Genomic DNA, 21,449 nt, shown 5'->3' on the forward strand with positions numbered 1-21,449 from the left:
CAATGACTGTCGGCTGAGAAATCACGGTACGAAGTGGGCCATTCGCCAATGCCGTGTCCCATTTATCGTTCGCTACGTGCGCAGCACAGCGGCGCATTTCACATCATGAGCATACCTCAGTGACGTCAGTCTACCCTGCAATTGGCATAAAGTTCTGACCACTGCTTCTTGGTGTTGCATTTGCTCTGTCAGTCAGTGTATGTATGTATGTATGTATGTATGTATGTATGTATGTATGTATGTATGTATGTATGTATGTATGTATGTATGTATGTATGTATGTATGTTTCTCTCGTTCTCAAGGTATCATTTGCGTAGTTATTTTTCTCTTACTTTATGTACTCTATTATCTCTGTCTATTATGAAACTCTGTGTACTTCATGTGCGTATACATTTTTCTGTTCAGGTCTACTTCTAGGTAACTATCCAACGTTGCAGGAGCGCTGGTTGGATTCAGCTACGCTAAGACAGAAATGAGGCAGGACTGGTGAGATAGTCAGGGTGTCAACTGAGGATATAATTCCGAGAGTTGTCCGATGTTAAGCCACGGAAGACCAGTTTCAGTTCATTCAACAGTGGTGTCAATGTCTGATTTACCTCTCACATATAAGATTACAGCTGCAGAAAGCGTAAAACTTGTACATTCTTGAGTTTATATTTGTAATGAATTGGTGCAAGTATTTGAAATGAAGCTGTACTAGTTGCCAAGCTGATAAATGAAGAGGAACCGGGAATTTTACAGTAATGAACGTTGGACATATAGGGCGGAGGTTAAATGGATGTGACCGTCATCATCTCTTCAGAAATTATCCAGCCGTAATGTGGAACTGATCGACGCTGAAGATGAGTACGTTAGGTTTCCGAATAAGAATTTTAACGTTAAATTAGGTCCGTTAATTTCTTCTGGTACAACCTACAATAGTTGAACAAATCATGTTCTTTAGCAGCGGAATAACTTCGAGTGGACGAGTAATTTCATAATATTCGATTGACTGCTAGATAGAAATCGAAAGCATTGAATTAGCAAAACTACGTTTCCAGAGTGGATTCATTGACAGTCAGAAATAATAAACAGTTTAGACGAAATGAATATTTGTTTCTCATTCTTACAGCCACGAGGATAATAAACATGAATGATGAATAAAATTCGTTGCCTTTGTCTTATGAGCTTGAAAAATTTTAGTGACTGTGATACAATGTTAGAACTTCAAAAGAACATTATGTGAGATGGAGGAGTGCCCCTTCATATCTCCCTTTCGTCACCATTTTACGATAATCACAGATATCTCTTAAATTCCAGAATGTTTGGTAGTTATATGACATCAGGCACATTCCCATGGTAGCTGCTTCATACCTTGATACATGCTGTCACGATAGGGGTCAGTGAATTGCTCTCAGTTCCTCGTCATGTTCTCCAGTACGTATAAATTTCATATGATTGATGCCCGGCTCGTTGGCTCAACGGTCAGCGTACTGGCCTTAGGTTCCGGGTTCGATTCCCGGCCGGGTCGGGGATTTTAACCGTAATTGGTTAATTCCAATGGCACGGGGGCTGGGTGTATGGGTTGTCTTCATCATCATTTCATCCTCATCACGACGCGCAGGTCGCCTACGGGGGTCAAATAGAAAGACCTGCACCTGGCGTGCCGAACCCGTCCTGGGATATTCCGGCACTAAAAGCCATACGACATTTCATTTCATCTGATTGATAGCCACTCCGTTTCATCAGCACAACTTACTTGAAAGCTATGTAGGAGCTCTTGAACTTCAAATTTAAATGAGAAATGGATAGGAATATCAGTCATTACAACAATCAACAACAGCACTAACTAGATTGAATTCACGTGTTTCTGAAGATGGAAGTTAGTAGAACTGACAATGTATTATAAATTGTGCCAGCAAGTCAACAAATGTGTGTGTATACTCCACGAGGAAGGTCAATGCAAATATTGTTCAATAGCGGCCAGCAAGTGAATAGCTTCCCATTACATAATGCAAGCATTAACTCAAGTACGGTGTTCCCTTGTTTTGAGGGAAAACGTTTGGGGCTCTCTACTCTAAATCTAATTTTAGATGAAAGCCAATAATGGGAGGAATATCACATTGCTTCCTCTACGGGAAATAAAGTGGATCCTAAATTGGAAGTATGAAACGGTGCACATGAAGCGTGTTAATGCACTATATTATGCATCACTTCATCGACAAGGCCACAATAATACGAATTAAAATATGCTCTTGTCGTTAGCAGAGCTTAGATCAACATTGTTAAAGGGTTACTCACTGCCAGAAAGACAATATCTACTCGTATGCAACAGGTGTGATAGGAATATGCAAATATATGGCGAGCTGGCGTATATGAAGGATAGAGGTAGAACTCAGAACTTTCAACTTGTACAGAAGTTTATCTTCTTGAACTTCATATTTATTCAACGGTGAAGAAAACGTAGTACGGTTTTCACTTTCCCAGACTAGTCGTACTGACATGGAAGTAAGCACTCTGACGACGTAATCAAAGATGTGGGGGAAGGACGATTCGATGAAGTGTAATATATATGATATATATAGGAGTTTATCATCAAATTACCATCACTGTCATGTGTATGAAATAGTAAAAGAAAATATATTTGGACTTAAATTAGAGTAGTTTTATGTATAATCATATTGAACATCTGTTTTCTATCGAATTATACAGTAATGCGTTACTTCTTGAAAATCCATGAATCAAAATTTTCATGAAACACTGTGTTACTAAATCATTCTCAGGAGGGGAAAAACCACAGCATACATTATACTGAGCCCAACATATGGGTAAAGTAACTGGTAACTCATCACCAGAAAGAACACAACAGAAAGCCTCCGTGGAAACCTCAGTGAACCAAATCTACGTCAAAACGTGATGAAAAGACACTTGAGTTGTTTTTCGACTAAATTTATTTTTAATTTGGAAGATCCGGAAATTTCTAACTTCGTTCAAAGAGGATGACCGACACCATGGGGAAGGCTGAAACATGATAGACTGATATTGAGTGTTGAAATAGATGTCACTAGTGATGCTAATGTACTAAATAATTACAAACTCCAGAAACGGGCTAACTTGCAATAATTGAAAAATACTCCCTTACCTGGTGGTGCTATATTACAATGCAAATCCCCTGTAGATTTTTTTATTTCGTGAATTGTCATGCTGATTCATTCCACATACTTTGCAAGTCTTTAGTCGAGTTCATTTTAACTTATCTAAGTACATTTTGCTATCTACTTTAGTTTTTCTCCATTGATGATTGTCTTTACATTCGATTTGATCATCCGCTCGAAATTAAACTGGAAGTTTATATGGTATTTACAGATTGAAAATCGATAGTTCTTGTTTAAAATTTAGAGAAAGGTTCGTATGGTACGTATCCTTGAGGTGATTACCATATTATATTATGAAATAACCCAAAATATAACCACAATCCGGACTCCAACCTAAACCCCTACTCTCCACACTCATGCGTAATTCTAAACCACCAAAAAGGTAAAATAAATCCTCTAAAGCGATAATTATGTTTCTGCAGTAATTTTGTAAGTTGATATAATTGTTAGCAATTTTCCCAACTTAACTTTTCTATTTTAGGGCAGGAACTATGCAGCTATCATGCAGCGAATTTCATGCACATAAATTTCAAGCACGCTAGACGAGTTTACTGTTTCTCTGTGGTTAGTACTATAGCAAAATATATAACCACAAACTAGAATGATAGGCTTCTCTGAGAGTTTTCGTGGATTACCACTTTGAGCTTAGGTACTATCATTAAGTTCATGTTCACTACAATCAATACTGCAGCAATAATTAATAAATAGATATTATAGCACACCAGAAAAAAAAAACACCGCGGTAACAAAGACATTCAGAAGATATTCAAGCAGTACACGGGGCAAATGACTGCGGCAGCCGATAACCTATGGATCATGCCCCTTTAATCAGCAACAATATCGACTACTAATCGACACTAATTTTCTGTCGGAGATTGTAGACTAAATGTCCGAATTAATGCAAAATTTAACAAGAAAAGAAGGAAGGAAATGGGGTAAAAAGATATAACATATTTTTGATGTAACAGATCAATTTGAGCTTTTGATTTTGGAATGAATTTCAGATTTTTAGCTACTACTAGCGTTAACTTAACAAATACAGTTCAACTGTTCTAAGGAGTTTCCTAAACTTAAAGCGTAGAAAGTAAATGATAAAGAATTGTCTGAAAATTACTACCACTAATAACAATGATAAAAGAATTGAAATTTTATTCAACATTAGGATTACTTAACTGCTGAAGATATTAAAATACACTAGTTCTTTTGGATCATCAGTCCATAGACTGGTTTGTTGCAGCTATCCATGCCACCCTATCTTGTGCTTACCTTTTCATTTCTACATGAAAGATATGATTGTAAAGAGATGTTTCCCTGATCGTTGTTAGAATTGGTACTACTCAGCGTATTGGTTGAAGTGCTTACCTTCTATCTCAAATTTTGCAGGATCAAATCCTTGCGTAGTCAGTTGGCAGTTAAGACAGACTATATGTGAGACCATTGTCAGGAAATTTGAATGTGACCATATATTTCTCTCAAGTTTATGAAGTCTTAATGACATTCAACTGTGCCAGGATTCCATCTATCAAGTATGGACACAGGGCGGAAATGTACTACACATCCGGCTTACGGTACATTATGGATCAAGTGAAAATCAGTGATTTCGAGAATGATCATGGCATATTTGGAATAGAATTGTGCATTTTAAGCAATTCACATATTTCCCATCATCACATGTTAGTCTTTCAAAGATTTATAAATCTGATTTAGGAAAGAGGATGTGCAAGTATAGACTGTACTAATTAAAATGAAAAACAAATATAAGAAGTTGACAATATATGTAAAACCTGTAAATTATTAATTGTACAAAACTGGGTTTATAGGTTAAGAAAACGAAGGACTTCCAGAGAAGTTTGACCAATAATTATATCCTCCCGCCTTCCAGATGAACTAGCTTTGATGTATGGTGATAGTAAGTATCGCTGATAGCAACTAACTGAATATTACTCAATAACCTGTTTTCCAGATTGCAATATTTTCTTCCATTGAAATTCCTTTCTTAAATAATTCATTGTAATTTATTTCGATTAGGTTCATTCATAGTTCTACGAGTGATTATTTACTTTTTAATGATTATGTGCAAATTTTGCTACGTATTATATAATTAATTGAATACTATCAAAGCCTACCATGTTATGGAAACCTCCATAAGTAGGTTGAGTTGCCTGAACGATTCTCGGCTCCTAAAATTATCAACAACTACCCGAAGTACAGTGTACCCTCAGGTATTATCGTACTTATTGGGAGAAATGTAAAGCTGAGATGATACCTTAATGCATAGTATTGAATCTGCACTGTCATTTGGACGACATTCAGAACTACTGTTATAACAATAATGCTGGTAAAAAACCCACACATAAACCAGTGATACACTCAGTCCCAGAAATGAAATTACATTGACGAATTCTTGGTAGCATGAATATTTCTTTTCTTCCAACACCATATGTTCCTAATTTAATATTATTCATTATTAACAAATAATAACATTCATAATAATGAGTATATTAAGAGTTTCTCCAAAATTATAAACAAAATAATATTTACTAGCTCTCAGTACGATTCCAACAGAGATTTTAGCTGTTGGTAATGCATGAATCTCTAAAACCTCGTATTTATTTACTTAAACTAACCCAGATATCACTGTAACAATTAATAATAATCAATATATTAATAATTAATAAATAAAAATAGACTGGGAAATGTTACTTACATCTATCCGCAACATCAAATTCACAAAGCTAATACTTTTTCGTCGTTGACAGTTATCCTTGAGTCACAAATGTGTTTCCTTTATTCTCACTTCGCGTCTAGCCCTTTTTATTTTGCTTAAACGACTCATACCTCCTCTTCATTAAATGTCTGGTAAAATCATCGTCTTTAAGATCTTCCTCTGTTTTCCTTTTCCTGCACAACAGAGTCCACTATTCTCCTGGTACAATTGTGGCCTGCATTAGTACCGAATATCACTAACACCAAAGCCAGCAAATGTGGTGAACTTCTTACAACGTTTCGATTCTTCAACTATATTTATCTCTCTTTTACGAATAACCTCCTATTGTTCCCATGTGTATGCACTATCTATCACTCTAGAAATATTTACGTCTATTACCCCCTGCTTATGTACAAAACAACGTGGATAACGTCAGTTTTTATTCCTATACAGCAAACTATCCGGAAAACAAAGACAAATAAAAATACTTCTCCTCAGAACTCACGACCTTCTGTATAAATAATCATGCCCGTAATTTCATATCCGCTCTGTTAGTTCTCCTACATCTTTTTTTCGAGTGCCATTAATGTACTGTCATGCTAGTAAGTAATACTGTAATTTCGAAGTACTCGAATTGGTCCAGCAACTGAAAATTCGCATTCACTTTTTCAGTTTTCAACCGACATCACTTCAGTTACATTTTAAGTTTCTTCACGTCGCACAGACACAGATAGGTTTTATGGCGACGATACGATAGGGAAAACTTAGGAGTGGAAAGGATGTGATCGTGGCCTTTATTTAGGTACGGTCCCAGTATTTTTCTGGTGTGAAAATGGGAAACCACGGAAAACCACCTTCAGGGTCGCCGACAGTGGGGTTCAAACCCACTATCTCCCGGATGCCAGTTCACAGCAGCGCGCCGCTACCGCCAGGCCAACTCGCCCGGTCACTGCAGTTATGGAGATACTGTATTTACATCATACTCGTGGCATTTATTTCCGGTTCCAAGATATTAGATACTTAAATTTAACACAGTCTACTGGCACAATCAAGCCCTTTGACATAAATCAAACTACACATTATCAACATCAGAAGAGCTACCAATGAGGCGAATATAATTGTTTGAGGCAGCAATAAATACGAGAATGGATGTGTAGTGAATTAGCGATATTCGGTTATGGGTAGAAAAGTGAGTAGAGTGTAAGTTCATAACGAGTTTTTGACATTTGTGAAAATTAGTTCATCAGAGTACGGTCTAGGATTGTTCAAGACGAAAATTACTTCTAATGCTCATGTTTTTGTGAGGCACGTAAATGGTGATCACCTGAATATGGTAGAGAAATTCTGTGGAGCTTAGAGTGATGTTAAATTTAGCGTGAAACGTGTATAGATTATAGTGCTAATTCAAGGGTTGGACACATCATGGAATATTCTGAGGAAATAGGTATGGTGAGGATGTGGAATCTAACAAGAAAAAATGAAATCGTTGTGGGATGTGCTTCCAGAGCAGCATGCAATCATGAAAAGAAGGTATATGAAAAGATCTCAATCAGGATATAATCTAGTTAGCGAACATGCATGAAGGAAAATACAGCCAAACAAATAATTGTTGAGTCCAATTCAAACCTCTAGGAAGAATTTGCATGTAATCAGGAATTGTAGGATCAAGTGGTGACAAAATATTTCAACAGTTTAAGAAGGGATCTCAGAAATGGACGGATATGAAATAACTTGTTTGGATAAGTCAAGTGAACTCATTTCAAAACCTAGGAAGTCATTCTGCAGATGGAAGGAATATTTTCAAACCATATTCATTGTAATAGGGTGTAAGGTTTAGCTGCAGAAGTCATTGAAATCAGAAGTATCATGACAAAAGAATCATGCTGAAGGAAACAGAGTGGATGGTACGTAAGCTGATGACTCTTAAGTGGACCATATTCGACGATAAAGAGATATTGCTTTGTTTTCATACCGAGTTTGCTGCACTCCACACGAGTGAAAGATGTGGAAGCGTATCTAATAGAAAACATGGAGATTACATTACTAGAGTGGTCGCTTCAGGGTACTATGGCAGGAGATTACTGGTAAATAGTGTACGAAGGGGAATACAATGATAGATGAAGATTTGTTCTATATTATTCTACTTCGGTGGACGGTTAATGTGAGATGAAATGACGAGAGGAGGTTAGCTAGGAGGGTAATGGACGTGTGCGGTAAGAGAAGTAGAGAGAGACGAAAGAGACGATGTGTGGTTGGAGTCTGTATTTAATGATTTCCTGGTAAGGGGCGTGGAAGCAGAATAAGTCACGCGTGAGCTGCAAACAGAGGATTATTTTTATCCAATGAGTTGGCTGCGAGGTGCGCACCACGTATGCATTAAGGAAAGTAGAGAGAGACCAAAGAGACAATGGATGTTTGGAGACCGCATTTATTAATTCCCCGTAAGGGACGTGGAAGCAGAAGATGTGACACGTTTGCTGCAAAAAGAGGATTGTTTTTTTCGAATGAGTTGGCTGCGTGGTACGCTTTGAGCTTGCATTCGTAATATGATGGGTTTCAACCACCACCATTGGCAGCCCTGAATATGGATTTCCTTGGTTTGCCATTTTCACCCAAGAAAGCAGATTAAATAAGGCCACACTCCTTTTCTGTCCTAACCCTTTCCTATCCTATCGTCATCATCGTCGATACTTTATCGGAGTCCATGTTACATAAAACCACGAGAAAACAAATGGAGGGATTATTCTAGCAGTCCTTTCTAGACTGAACGATGAAAGACAAAAGCCTATAATAAAAATACAGTCGAACCTTCCCAAACGGACACCTTTATTCAGCGGAAAACTCCCTATCCGGACATTTTCTCTGATTTTATTTTATATAAGACACGTGTTAAATAAGACTCATTCAAGCAGACACTTCGAACACCGGACAGTGGACATCGCTATTACAGTAGTCTAGTCTGCTTCTTTTAAGCGGACACTTTACTCGTTCCAGGACAATTCTTTTACACCGGGCGGTGTCATCCTTTCGTTGAAAATCATTCTTTTTTGGATATTTATACTATTTCACGTACAATAAACAGGGAAAGAAACGTACTTAGGGATGTTATAGTAGCAATGAAGTCAATTCTTCTGTAGAGGTCTCTATCCAAACTTTTCGTTATGGCCGTCGTGCTTTCTGTTAGTGTACATACTGAGAATTTGAGTTGCCCGGGAATGGTGCAAGTGACTGTTTTCTCACAAGTTTCTGCGGAATTTTCCAACACAGATTGCATTATTTCGTCCATAACTCAGATTGTCGCTGATAAGATCGAAGTCAGTTAGTTCAGTTAATCTTGACAAGGAAGAGCCTTTCATGCGCTAGTTATTGGGACAAAAACACTGTAGCATTTTAACTGACCAGTCAACGTGAATAGCAAGGGATGAGCATGTTTAGATTTTGAGACAAGGAAAAACGTAATTACAGAAAGTGGGAAAAGACTTCCAGTGAAAAAGCTCGCTGAAAATTTCTAATGCTGGAAAGCTCAAATAAATTCAATTGTGAAAATTAAAAATGAAATATTCTGCAGAAGTGAACCTTGCGGTACATGAGAGGTTATAGTGTATTCGAGCAAAGAAAGTGAGACCCAGTGGGCCAATATTACAAGTAAAAGCACGAGAAATCACAAATAATCTAAAAGTGTAGATTCTTAAACAGATAAAGTATTTGTGAGTCACGCTCAAACCGAGTATGGGGATAACACAATGGAACCACTTAGGAGGCGTAATTCCCTTTTCGAGAATTTCGCAGTAACGAAACGATGTGCTAAATTTACACTGGCATAGCTGAATGATTGCTTCCCGAAAATGTAATGATTGTACAGGCTATGGAATCACTTCCAGTATCTCCCAGCAAATATTTACTTAAAAATTATTTATATATAAATTTGCCGTTAATCTGTACGATTAATTGTTACAACCTTGTTTCAGCGGACGACAGTAGTAACGGACACTTCCCCATGGAATCGATGGTGTCCGCGGAAAAGAGGTTCGACTGTAATACGTATATGTAAGTACGGATGTATGTATGATGTAGTGGATTTGGGACAGTTCGGGTGCCACCACCACGAAAACCACCACCTCCATCAGCACCACCACCACCAACGCCTGAGAGGCCATATCTAAATCTGGACAGCCACCTCAGTGTCTCGCAACTGTGCTAGGACTGCTTCATTGGGGTAGGACTGCTCAGCTTCTATGCAGTTCCTCTATGTTTAGCGACACTTCACCATGACATTATTTTGTTTTGGAAAAATAGTGAGGTGGTTTCCCCTTGCTTCCTTCACTTCTACTTCTGAATATCCTCGTATGTTTCCCCTTGCTTCATTCACTTCCACTTCTGAATATCCTCATAAGTGACCCTCACTTATTCCAGGTTCCCCCCTGCTTCAGTGAACTAGGCAATTTGGCATAACCTCTCTCGGCGAACTCTGGTTCTCTTCTACGTATATTGACGTATCTGAAGCTCATAGAGGTTTTTCAAGTTAATCTTTTGTCGCTCTCTTAATCTTGTTCGCTCTCATCCTCACCCCACACCCCCGCCCATTACTGATCTCGTCCTTGGACTGATGACCTAAATGCTAATGCTCCTAACATTCTAGTATCAATCTGCCTACACTCTATCCAAATGCCGGTACTCATCACGTATTAGTGACCGGTCTATGGAGGAATTCTTTTCCAGGTCTCCTGTATATGTAAGGCAACTAGATGGGCAATAGTCATAAGATAGCTAAGGAAGTTAACATGCTAACTACGCGATACCCTAGTATCTGCTATTTTAATGATTATAATAATTATTATTACTGAACGCAAAAGGCTATGAAAGCAGCTGAGAGTTCATCAAGCTGACTATGCTTCACCCCCATCCTAAACATGAAGTTCTCACCCGTTCCTTAGTAGTTTTTTAGGTCGAGCTTGAAGTATTAACTATGGGATACATGCTTGTGGGCGAACAGCTACCTATTCAGTACGTAACGTGAGACGTTAACTCAGCATTAAGTTAACCTGTGCTAACGTTCTTCTTCTAACGCAGTTCTGCGGTAGAGAACTCTCGGTGTTAAATAAATCATATTAAGGTTTGCAACGAGAAGTCAAAGTCAGAAATGCAGGTTACCTCAGAGATATTCCCATATACATCTTTTTCATTAGAAAGTCGATCTCAGAGTATATTATTTATTAGAAATATTCAGTAGATTTACTTACACAGGACTCTCTTCCAGGTAAGCATAGCAAACAAATCACACTCCTATAACGTGAAATGATGGTACCTCTAGAGTTATTTGTAGAAAAGTAAAAGGGAAAGGGTTCAAGATATGCAATGCGCAATGCAAATCATTGAACGCCTATGTTAGAAATTTAAGCTGCGATGTGCTATAATCTATAATGTGTGAAACATAAGTTAATATTATGTACGTAATCACTAGTCATATGTTATACTATGACGTATTGACTTCCCCTTTTATAGTGCCCCTAACTATTCTGCAAGAGATAAAGTCTATTTGGTGTCAAGAGCTCCTTTCTAAAACGATCATTATGTTGAAACATAACCTCGAAATATTTGCATGTAGCAAGTGTGATAATCTTGTACTTTAAGTATACTCTAAATACGTATAACCGTTCAACACTTACGATGTGAAGTCTGGGATACCTATTACCCGAATATAGAACAGTATCAGGCTCATATATCAGATGTGAATAAAGGAGAAGATGGAATATGTAACATCTCGAAACCAGTGAGTGAAAGTGAACTACTACTGATACGCATAAAAATGATTCTGAATATTAGCAGTGTAATATGAAGAAGCGTGATCTAGACGAAGAGAGCTGTACACTAAATAGGCCTACGCTAAAATAATTTCATGATAAATGTGTTTAACCAGTAGCTCCGTTAACATCAAGCAAAGAGATCATACTTGCACAAAACAACATTCGATGTATATTTAAAAACAGCAAAAACTTGTTCAAGCTTCTTTTTGCAAACAGTACAGACGGAATATACTGGAATCATCCCAGCCCACTTGTGGAATGCCTACAAGTGCTAAAATCATCGCAAGAGGAAGGTCACAGAGATTATGAAGTAGAGATTCTAGGAATGGAGAAGAAATTCGTCGTGCGGGTGTTATTCGGTAATATGCTCTTCAAAACAATACCTCTCCCTCCACCACCTCTTTCTCTTCATAGACCTAGTAGCATTTACATATGTGATCTCCGCCTTTTCCTCATAGACATATTATTGTTTTCATATTTAAACTCCTCCTCCTGCTCCTCGTTCTCATAGACCTACTAGTGTTCACAAATAGTAGCTGTTGCTATAGACTGAGACAAATTGTCTTCATCACTTCGCCTGATGCACTTCAAACTCGTACGCGTCTGAATGTAAGATGATGTTAATGAAGTATGGTGAAGGTGAAACTTGGTGTCGGCCTATAGGCTACATCTGCTGATTAGCGCTAACCAGTTTCCTCAAGGCTTAACGCCTCAATTTTACTTATTAGTTACCCAGTCCTATCCTAATTAGTAATTTACAGCAGAGATGAAAAATGTTGCTGCAGAACTACCAATTCCTGGTTTCGTAAAGTAGGTAAAACGCTGCCTAAATCACTATGATGTTTTGTTCGTTCGCAATCTGTCTACGCTCCCGGGTCGATTTTTCCTTCGGAATCAGCGAGGGATCCCACCTCTACCACCTCAAGGACAGTGTCCTAGAGCGTGAGACGTTGGGTCGGGGGTTACAACTGGGGAGGATGACCAGTACCTCGCCCAGGCGGCCTCACCTGCTATGCTGAACAGGGGCCTTCCAGGATACCTGAGGAGGAAATCGAACCCCCATCTACTCAGTTGACCTCCCGAGGCTGAGTAGACCCCGTTCCAGCCCTCGTACAACTTTTCAAATTTCGTGGCAGAGCCGGGAATCGAACCCGGGCCTCTGGGGGTGGTAGCTAACCACACCACTACACCACAGAGGCGGACAAGATATTTTGTAATAGCACTTATTCTGCTTGCACAGCCAGCCCCGTGTTCACAGAAATCGAATAATTACATTTCTTCGTTATCTTGGTACAATAAAGGATGTACTCCGCCCGAAGGCAGGTCAGAAACTGCACAGAGGTTTGCCTCAGCCGGAGATTACGTACGGTAGGGTGGTCAGTTCCTTTCCGCTCCTCTATTCCCTTACCCCGCCCCCAACAACAGCACGTGGCAAACCATCCAAATCTTAACCACGTCTAAGGTTGCTTAACTTCGGAGATCTCACAGGATCCGGTGTTTCAGCACGGCTATGGCCATTGGGATACTCATAATAAGACTTCTAAATGGTCTAGCGTAGCAAATAAACCTGTTACCGTTAAGGAGTTAGAAGAAATTTCGGGTTGATCAAGATAAATTAGATAGTAAAACCTAGCGTAAGAAGAAGTATACTCAGCTAGAGAACAAAGGATGTAGTCTTACTAAGTAGTGTTGTGTTCCAGAATCGATTCCCAGTCAGGTCAGTTATTTCATTCGCGTTAATTGGAAGAGCTATCTTTGTCTCCAAACATCAGCGAAATTATGCTTATATTATAAAAGTTAGCAGATTACGAAAAATGCGTGGCAGGTTTATTATTGTTCGGTATCAGTCTCTCTCACTCACACATACACATACGCATGATCCACACGCACACACACACACACGTTTCTTCAAGACAGGGAGTGTATAGAAAATGATTTTGCTAAAAGGTAATACATACTGTCCCGCCCTTGCAACAATGCAGCCATTATGCTTCACTAGCAACTGCCAGCCGACTCAATCCTTAACGTAAGTTCACATCCGTTTTTGAAGAAAGGCATAAGGTATTCACCGCGAGCTCATTGAGGTGTTAACTGGAGTTAGGTACGGGTCTACATACAGAGATTAGACTCGAACACATATTTCCGGATAATAAATCGCCACATAGCCTCTTGCAGATTTCTCTATCATACTTCCTGACACAGACTGAAACCCGTTCTCCTAAGTAGACTGAGTATACCTTTACTAACTCAGCTAGGCCACTCGCGAACACTATTCACAATTCCTGCACTTCAGCTCACTACTTAGAATCCAGAAACTTAAAGCCTATTTCAAGAGAAAGCGATATGTCGCCACATGTATATACGGGCCAGAGTCGAACTTAAGGTACGGAACTTAGGAGTCGGTCCGCCTCTGTCGTGTAGTGGTTAGTGTGATTAGCTGCCACCCCCGGAGGCCCGGGTTCGATTCCCGGTTCAGCCACGAAATTTGAAAAGTGGTACGAGGGCTTGAACGGGGTTCACTCCGCTTCGGGAGGTCAAATGAGTATAGGTGGGTTCGATTCCCACCTCAGCCATCCTCGAAGTGATTTTTCGTGGTTTCCCACTTATCCTCCAGGCAAATTCCGGGATGGTACTCTACTTAAGGCCACGTCCGCTCCCTTCCCTCTTCCTTGTCTACTCTTTCCAATCTTCACTTCCCCCACAAGGCCCCTGTTCAGCATAGCAAGTGAGGCCGCCTGGGCGAGGTACTGGTTATTCTCCCCAGTTGTATCTCCCGACCCAGTGTCTCTCGCTCCAGGACACTGCGCTTGAGGCGGTAGAGGTGGGATCCCTCGCTGAGTCGGAGGGAAAAACCAATCCTGGAGGGTAAGCAGAGCAAGAAAGAAAGAAAGAATGTTAGGAGTCGAACACTGGTCTAGAGATAAATACCGTAGATCTTCGTAGGCTTGTGTTATGTTTTCTATGCTAATTCTTACAGCTCCGAAAGCAAACTAATGCTCGGGGGCACGTACTCAGAATATAGTATTTGAATTCAGCAATCTTACTGTCACACGTATGAAGACAGGATGTGCTTAACAAGTCACTACCGCGAATTTCATAGCTTCTAAGTAAACTGTATAGACCTCTTGCTCTGTCTGAGTTCGCTTAGTTTCCTGGTGGGGCTTGCTTGTCTCATTAATTCTCAGTTTCGGCAACTAGCACACTCACGTATATACAGATCACATTCCAGCAATAGAATTACTAGAATCTAGCAAGAATCGAACCTTTGAACCTGAGCTCAGAACGCTTCTTCAGCAGGGATCGAGCCCACTACCATAGACAAAGAAGGCAAATTGAGAGAGCTAATAGAATCCGCGAACGGTGCATGCGCAGCGCTCATGTACCCCATAGAAGATCCCATAAGAACAATGTACACTCATTAGCGTACTGTGCCTCCTCAGATTTACTCCCATAAGAACAATGTATATAATTACAGAGGCCATCTTCGTTAGTAATCCTAGCACAGTTCCGAGACGATCCTCTGCCACGTCCCTAGTGTTACTTTTATAAGAGCAATGTATAGCACCGTCTTTCCCAGTAGGACAGTTTGGTTAACACATTGGAGACCGAGCCCGAGTATGTATCGGGGTCGGGTAACAGCTCAGACTGGCCGCGCCCGAGGCTAACTCGGGCCCGCGTATTTGTTATATTGTCAACACAGCCAGGACGAGATTCGCTCAGAAAGTATACATACCACTTTAAAGTACTTTCATAACAGCTATACCGTGCGTTCGTGTCCTCTGTCGTTGTTTTCTCGAACTTATAGCAGCTTATTTTTGCTCGAGTTCGCTTCTACACTCCATGCTTCCAGCCTTGCTTCCAGCTGCTCAAGGCGCGCGCTTTCAGAGTTTTGTTTACATCCTGCGAAGTGTTTAGACTGCGTTTTATTTCTGCTATAAATATTGGATCATTGAATGAAGGCGAAATTGTAGAGATTTTTGAAGAGATTTTTGATGACAGTGGTTCAGAAGAAGAGGTAGATGATTCAGACACAGAACCTGATATCGAACTTCATGTTAGTGATGAAGGTATTTATAACCTATTCTATCATATTCTACCCAGGTGTGATTTTGCACTTTGCACTTTATTTAGCTAACGTTTCATGATCTTCATACGACTGGATTTTCATTTAGAACGAAGTGACGCAAGCAATGATAATTCAAAGGCAGGGACTGATTCACATTCGCTGGGTACTTTTGGTGATTTAGATGCACTTGCAACGCCCATGCAGATAAACGAAAAGCGGAAAATTGGAAAGTAACGAGGAAAGAGACATACTGCTGGTATCAAAAGTGTTCTTTAGCAATTTGTGTCCCTGAATGCTTCAAACTATTCCTCACTCAAGCTCATCATGTGTAAGACTTCGTTGTCAGACTTTTTGTTGTTGTTGCAAAAGGCATACCGTTGGAAAATGTGTAGTGTGAAAAGTATTCAGTAGAACTTAATGCAACTTTTTAATCTGTAGAATAGACACTTTTAATTTTTTGATGCTATATACGCGTTACAATAGCAAGCTACCTACTATTTTCTACATTTTTTTTAAAAACCTTCAAAATATGGCGGTCTGCCTGCCCACATGCCACCTTAAGACACGGTCTCCAATGTGTTAAGACTGGTGTAGAATCCACGCCTGTGAGGTTAAGCTTGCACTGTAATGCTGTTAGCACGCTTGTCGAACTTGTGTCTGTTAGGTTAAGTTACTCGTTTAGTCAGCGTCAGATTATAACGTCAGGTAGCACTCTCAGTCAGCACATATATGCGGTGGAGATGGCCTCTCAGGCACTGGTGGTGATGATGGCGATGGCCGAAAAGTCCAGAAACCACTACTTACATATTACAGTATGTATGTATGTATGCATTATATAGAATATACTTCACAACTTGCACTACGATACAAAAACAATAATCAGCAATACATTCATATTCATGCACTTCGTCATTTTGTTTCTTTTTCAGCAAATATGCCTTAATACCAGAGAAATGCGTTTGTATTCCGTAAACATTATTGCAATGTGGGTGGCCTCCACGTCTATCATTTCAGTTTCTGACATTGGGTGGGTCCAGCACGTGAACCAGTGAAGTTACCGTCGGGCCCGTCCACCGCTTCAAAGCCGCACCACTCAAGGTGGAGCCAGGTGCAAGACGAGCACACTCTCCAATCGCCTGTTGTGGCGTGAGTGCCAAATGGAAATTACGAGAACGATTAACCAGGAGTCTTCTACCTCACGAGGTTTCTGGATGTGTCCAGCCACCGGACTGTTCCGAAAAGACAAGCCCAGGTATATAAGTCAGGTGAGACCTGCGAGTTCGGTTCAGTTGGTGTTGTGAGTGTCCGCCTCTGTGGTGTAGTGGTTAGCGTGGTTAGCTGCCACCCCCGGAGGTCCGGGTTCGATTCCCGGCTCTGCCACGAAATTTGAAAAGTGGTACGAGGGCTGGAACGGGGTCCACTCAGCCTTGGGAGGTCAACTGAGTAGAGGTGGGTTCGATTCCCACCTCAGCCATCCTGGAAGTGGTTTTCCGTGGTTTCCCACTTCTCCTCCAGGTGAATGCCGGGATGGTACCTAACTTAAGGCCACGGCCGCTTCCTTCCCTCTTCCTTGCCTATCCCTTCCAATCTTCCCCATCCCTCCACAAGGCCCCTGTTCAGCATAGCAGGTGAGGCCGCCTGGGCGAGGTACTGGTCATACTCCCCAGTTGTATCCCCGACCAAGAGTCTGAGGCTCCAGGACACTGCCCTTGAGGCGGTAGAGGTGGGATCCCTCGCTGAGTCCGAGGGAAAAACCGAACTTGGAGGGTAAACAGATGATGATGATGATGATGATGATGATGATGATGGTGTTGTGAGTTCGGTGTGAGTTAGTTGAGTTTTATCAGTGAGGTGAATGCCAACAGTATGAGAGCGAGTTGACAGCCTGTGCAGTATTCGTTCTGTCCCTGTAGTGGGTCGCTTAGGCCAACCGCTGTGCAGCGACGTGGAAGAGAACACTGAGTATTGGCACAGAGCAGTGAACGGAGATCCTACTGGAGTGAATGGGCAGTTTACGTCATCCAGAACTGCGATACTGCCGTGTGTGAACTCTGTACTGTGTACAGATCCCAGAAACTACGTGACTCTAAGGACTAGTAAACGGAAACCGAGTGTGAATTAGTGTGAATGAACAGGGATAATTACCGGACGAGTTGGCCGTGCGGTTAGGGGTGCGAGGCTGTGAGCTTGAATCCGGGAGATAGTGGGTTCGATCCCCAGTGTCGGCAGCCCGGAACATGGTTCTCCGTGATTTCCTACTTTCACATCAGGCAAATGCTGGGGCTGAACCTGAATTAAGGCCACGTCCGCTTCCTTCCCATTCCTAAGCCTTTCCTATCCCATCGTCGCCATAAGGCCTATCTGTGTCGGTGCGACGTAAAGCAAATTGAAAAGAAAAGAACAGTGGGAGGATTGAGGGAGAGCGCGAATTATGTAATTGTGTGATTTGTACTGTGTCGTCTAAGTAGTGATCATTGTTTGCCTATGTGTGTTAATGTGTAGATTAAGTAGAAAATGTAAAAGTTTAACGCTACCAGTTTTTGCGTTCATTTATCTACCCCGCCAACATGTTACATTATGTTATTATGGCGTTGTGCTGAAACATTTTGTTCTTCAAACAAACAATTCCGGGAATGAAACTCAGTATCATACTAAAATGTCATAGTTGTAAATTGGTAGAGATTAGTATAAAGTGTGTTTTGACGCTTGTCATCAGTCTCATATTCTTACTATACTAGTGAATTTTGTGTGATTACGTGATTTTGTGTGACGAATTCCATTGTAATATTTGAAATGATTGCATAAGATCGTGAGTAAAGGTATACTTTCCTTTCGAATGTGATCATCCCGGTACCAGCCTGCATATGAATGAAATATGATTTTCAAGATTGACGATTCAGGATTTGTATCTGTCCCTCTCTCTAACTTACGGATATGTGTTTTACTTTCTTCATTTTAATGCATTTAAGTACCGTAGTTGGTGTCTGGCTGTTGTCTCGAGTATGATTAGAAATACGAGCTACGGTACATAAATTAATGGATTATTTCATTATTTTTTTTAAAATTAAGTACAGTGGACGTCGCTTATTATGATCAATCTGGAATGCAGATTATTCGATACCATTAACCGGCTGATAATAGTAGCCGAAAAATAAAAATTGATACGTAGCTTACTGTATTAATTCATAACCTACATCCACTAATTTGAAACAGATACCGGTACACAGCACTGCAATACCGTTAACTGTTTTCAGCTATGTAAAATAGTCTATAATCGTTGTTTGCTTTTGGTTGTCTCTCAAAAGGCCATTCATATCTAGCGCCTGTCTCATTTCAGCATTCGTTGGTGTTCGGGAAGCTTCGGCAACATCGTCATCATCAGTATCGCTATCTCATATCTAATTCTGCCTCATATATGTCGTCTTTGTCTGTTTCGCATCAGTAATGACGCCCTCATCAATGTTCATCCATTCCTAAAATTCATCTTCCGTTAAGTCTGTTGGACATAGTTCAACATCCTCGTCTACTTCTGGTAACTCTCCTAAAAGTCCCCCATACCGGAAACAGTTCCTTATTGTATGTGCTGAGACACTATCCCGTGACATGGCTAGAAGATGCAGGCCTACGAAAAGGCTGGTTGTTTTCGCAAGGGCATTGGCACTAGTTTTATGTGCGTCCTCAATGTTTTCTAAGATTCTTGTGGGCATTTCATGGCGATAATACGCTTTCATGGTGCGAATGATTCCTTGATCGCACGGTTGAATTAATGAAGTCATATTCGCCGGTATGAAAACCACATCTATGTACATGAGCTCACAATTCACAATGTGTGTTGCACAGTTGTCAACCAAAAAAACTATTTTACGGCCCAGCCTATTAATCATCATTGAGTCATCAGTCCACAGACTGGTTTGATGCAGCACTCCATGTCACCCTATCCTGCATTAACCTTTTCATTTCAACATAACTACTGCATCCTACATCTGCTCTAATCTGCTTGTCATATTCATACCTTGGTCTACCCCTACCGTTCTCACCACCTAACCTTCCTTCAAAAACCAACTGAAACAAGTCCTGGGTGTCTTAAGATGTGTCCCATCATTCTATCTCTTCTTCTCGTCAAATTTAGCCAAATCGATCTCCTCTCGCCAATTCGATCCAGTATCTCTTCATTTGTGATTCGATCTATCCATCTCACCTTCAGCATGCCCCTGTACCACCACATTTCAAAAGCTACTATTCTCTTTCGTTCTGAGCTAGTTATCGTCCACGTTTCACTAAAATGCCACGCTCCACACGAAAGTCTTCAAAAATATATTTCTAATTCCTATATCAATGTTTGAAGTGAGCAAATTTCTTTTCCTAAGAAAGCTTTTCCTTGCTTGTGCTAATCTGCATTTTATGTCCTCCTTACTTCTGCCATCTTTAGTTGTTTTACTACCCACGTAACAATATTCATATACTTCCTTTAAGACTTAATTTCCTAATTTAACATTTCCTGCATCATCTGCCTTCGTTCGACTGCACTTCATTACTATTGTTTTGGACTTATTTTTTTCATCTTGTACTCCTTACCCAAGACTTCGTCCATACCATTCTGCAGTTTCTCGAGATATTCTGCAGTCTCAGATAAAATAACAGTATCATCGGCAAATCTCTTTCCAAATTCCTCTTTGATTTCCTTTAATGCCTGTTCTATGTAAATATTGAAAAGGAGAGGGGACAAGCTGCAGCCTTGCCTCACTCCTTTCTGGATTGCTGCTTCTTTTTTCAAAGCCCTCGATTCTGCCCCTCAGTCTATTATCCCACTTCAGTAGCCATTCTTTGAAAATCTCATCCATGCACTGGGAACTTATTGATGCTCTTAAGGCAACGTGGGTTCTTACTTTTCCCAATCACTAACAGTCTTTTCTTTTCTTTTCACCAGACATACTCGCACGACATAAAACTCCTACTCGTTCCTTGGAGGTTTTATAGCCTTTAACACTTTCATATTTGAAGAAGTAAGTGTGTTCAGGTAAGGCGCGATAATAGTCGCATACTTGAGAACGAAATCCTTGAAAACGAATACGATAACATAAAACGAATTCATGATCACAATAAACGGAAGATTTTCAATGTTTCAGTATTTGTCCGTATGGGACTTTATGAAAGTGATTATATAATACGGTCGATAACATTATCCGTGATTACAATAAACGGCGTACACTGTATAAGGAGACCTCAGTCATAACTAGACATTGATTCATGGCTGTCAACACAGAAATGGAGCCATGTCACCTCGGAACTGCAGCTATCAAAACTGACAACATATTTTATTGTTCAAGCAGTCGGCGAGTTAATGTGGCAGGAAACTGTACGTACGTGCACATGTGGCACGCGTAAGTAACGTGCCAATTAATATGTCTCATTATATTTGCCAAGGGTCGTATGAAAAAAGGCTCGGAGACACATTTTAAACTCTGTCTGACAAGGCCATGATATTTGTGCGACCGGACACAGCGTATACTGTCACATATGACAATCAATATTCATTACAACCATCAGATCAAATATAAAAATCAATCTGGATACAGATAATTGGGAGGCCTCGCCAGTGTAAACGATACTATTTAATCGCTAAGAGGCGAGTGGCGGGGAGCAGAGGGGGATAGTGGGAGTGTGGGGCCAATTACCGTGATTAATGGAATGAAATCACGGCTGTCACGTCCGCGAAATTCCACTCAGTTCGGTCTTG

Source organism: Anabrus simplex, chromosome 2, assembly GCF_040414725.1.
Source record: "Anabrus simplex isolate iqAnaSimp1 chromosome 2, ASM4041472v1, whole genome shotgun sequence".
In the NCBI taxonomy this organism is placed as follows: Eukaryota; Metazoa; Arthropoda; class Insecta; order Orthoptera; family Tettigoniidae; genus Anabrus; species Anabrus simplex.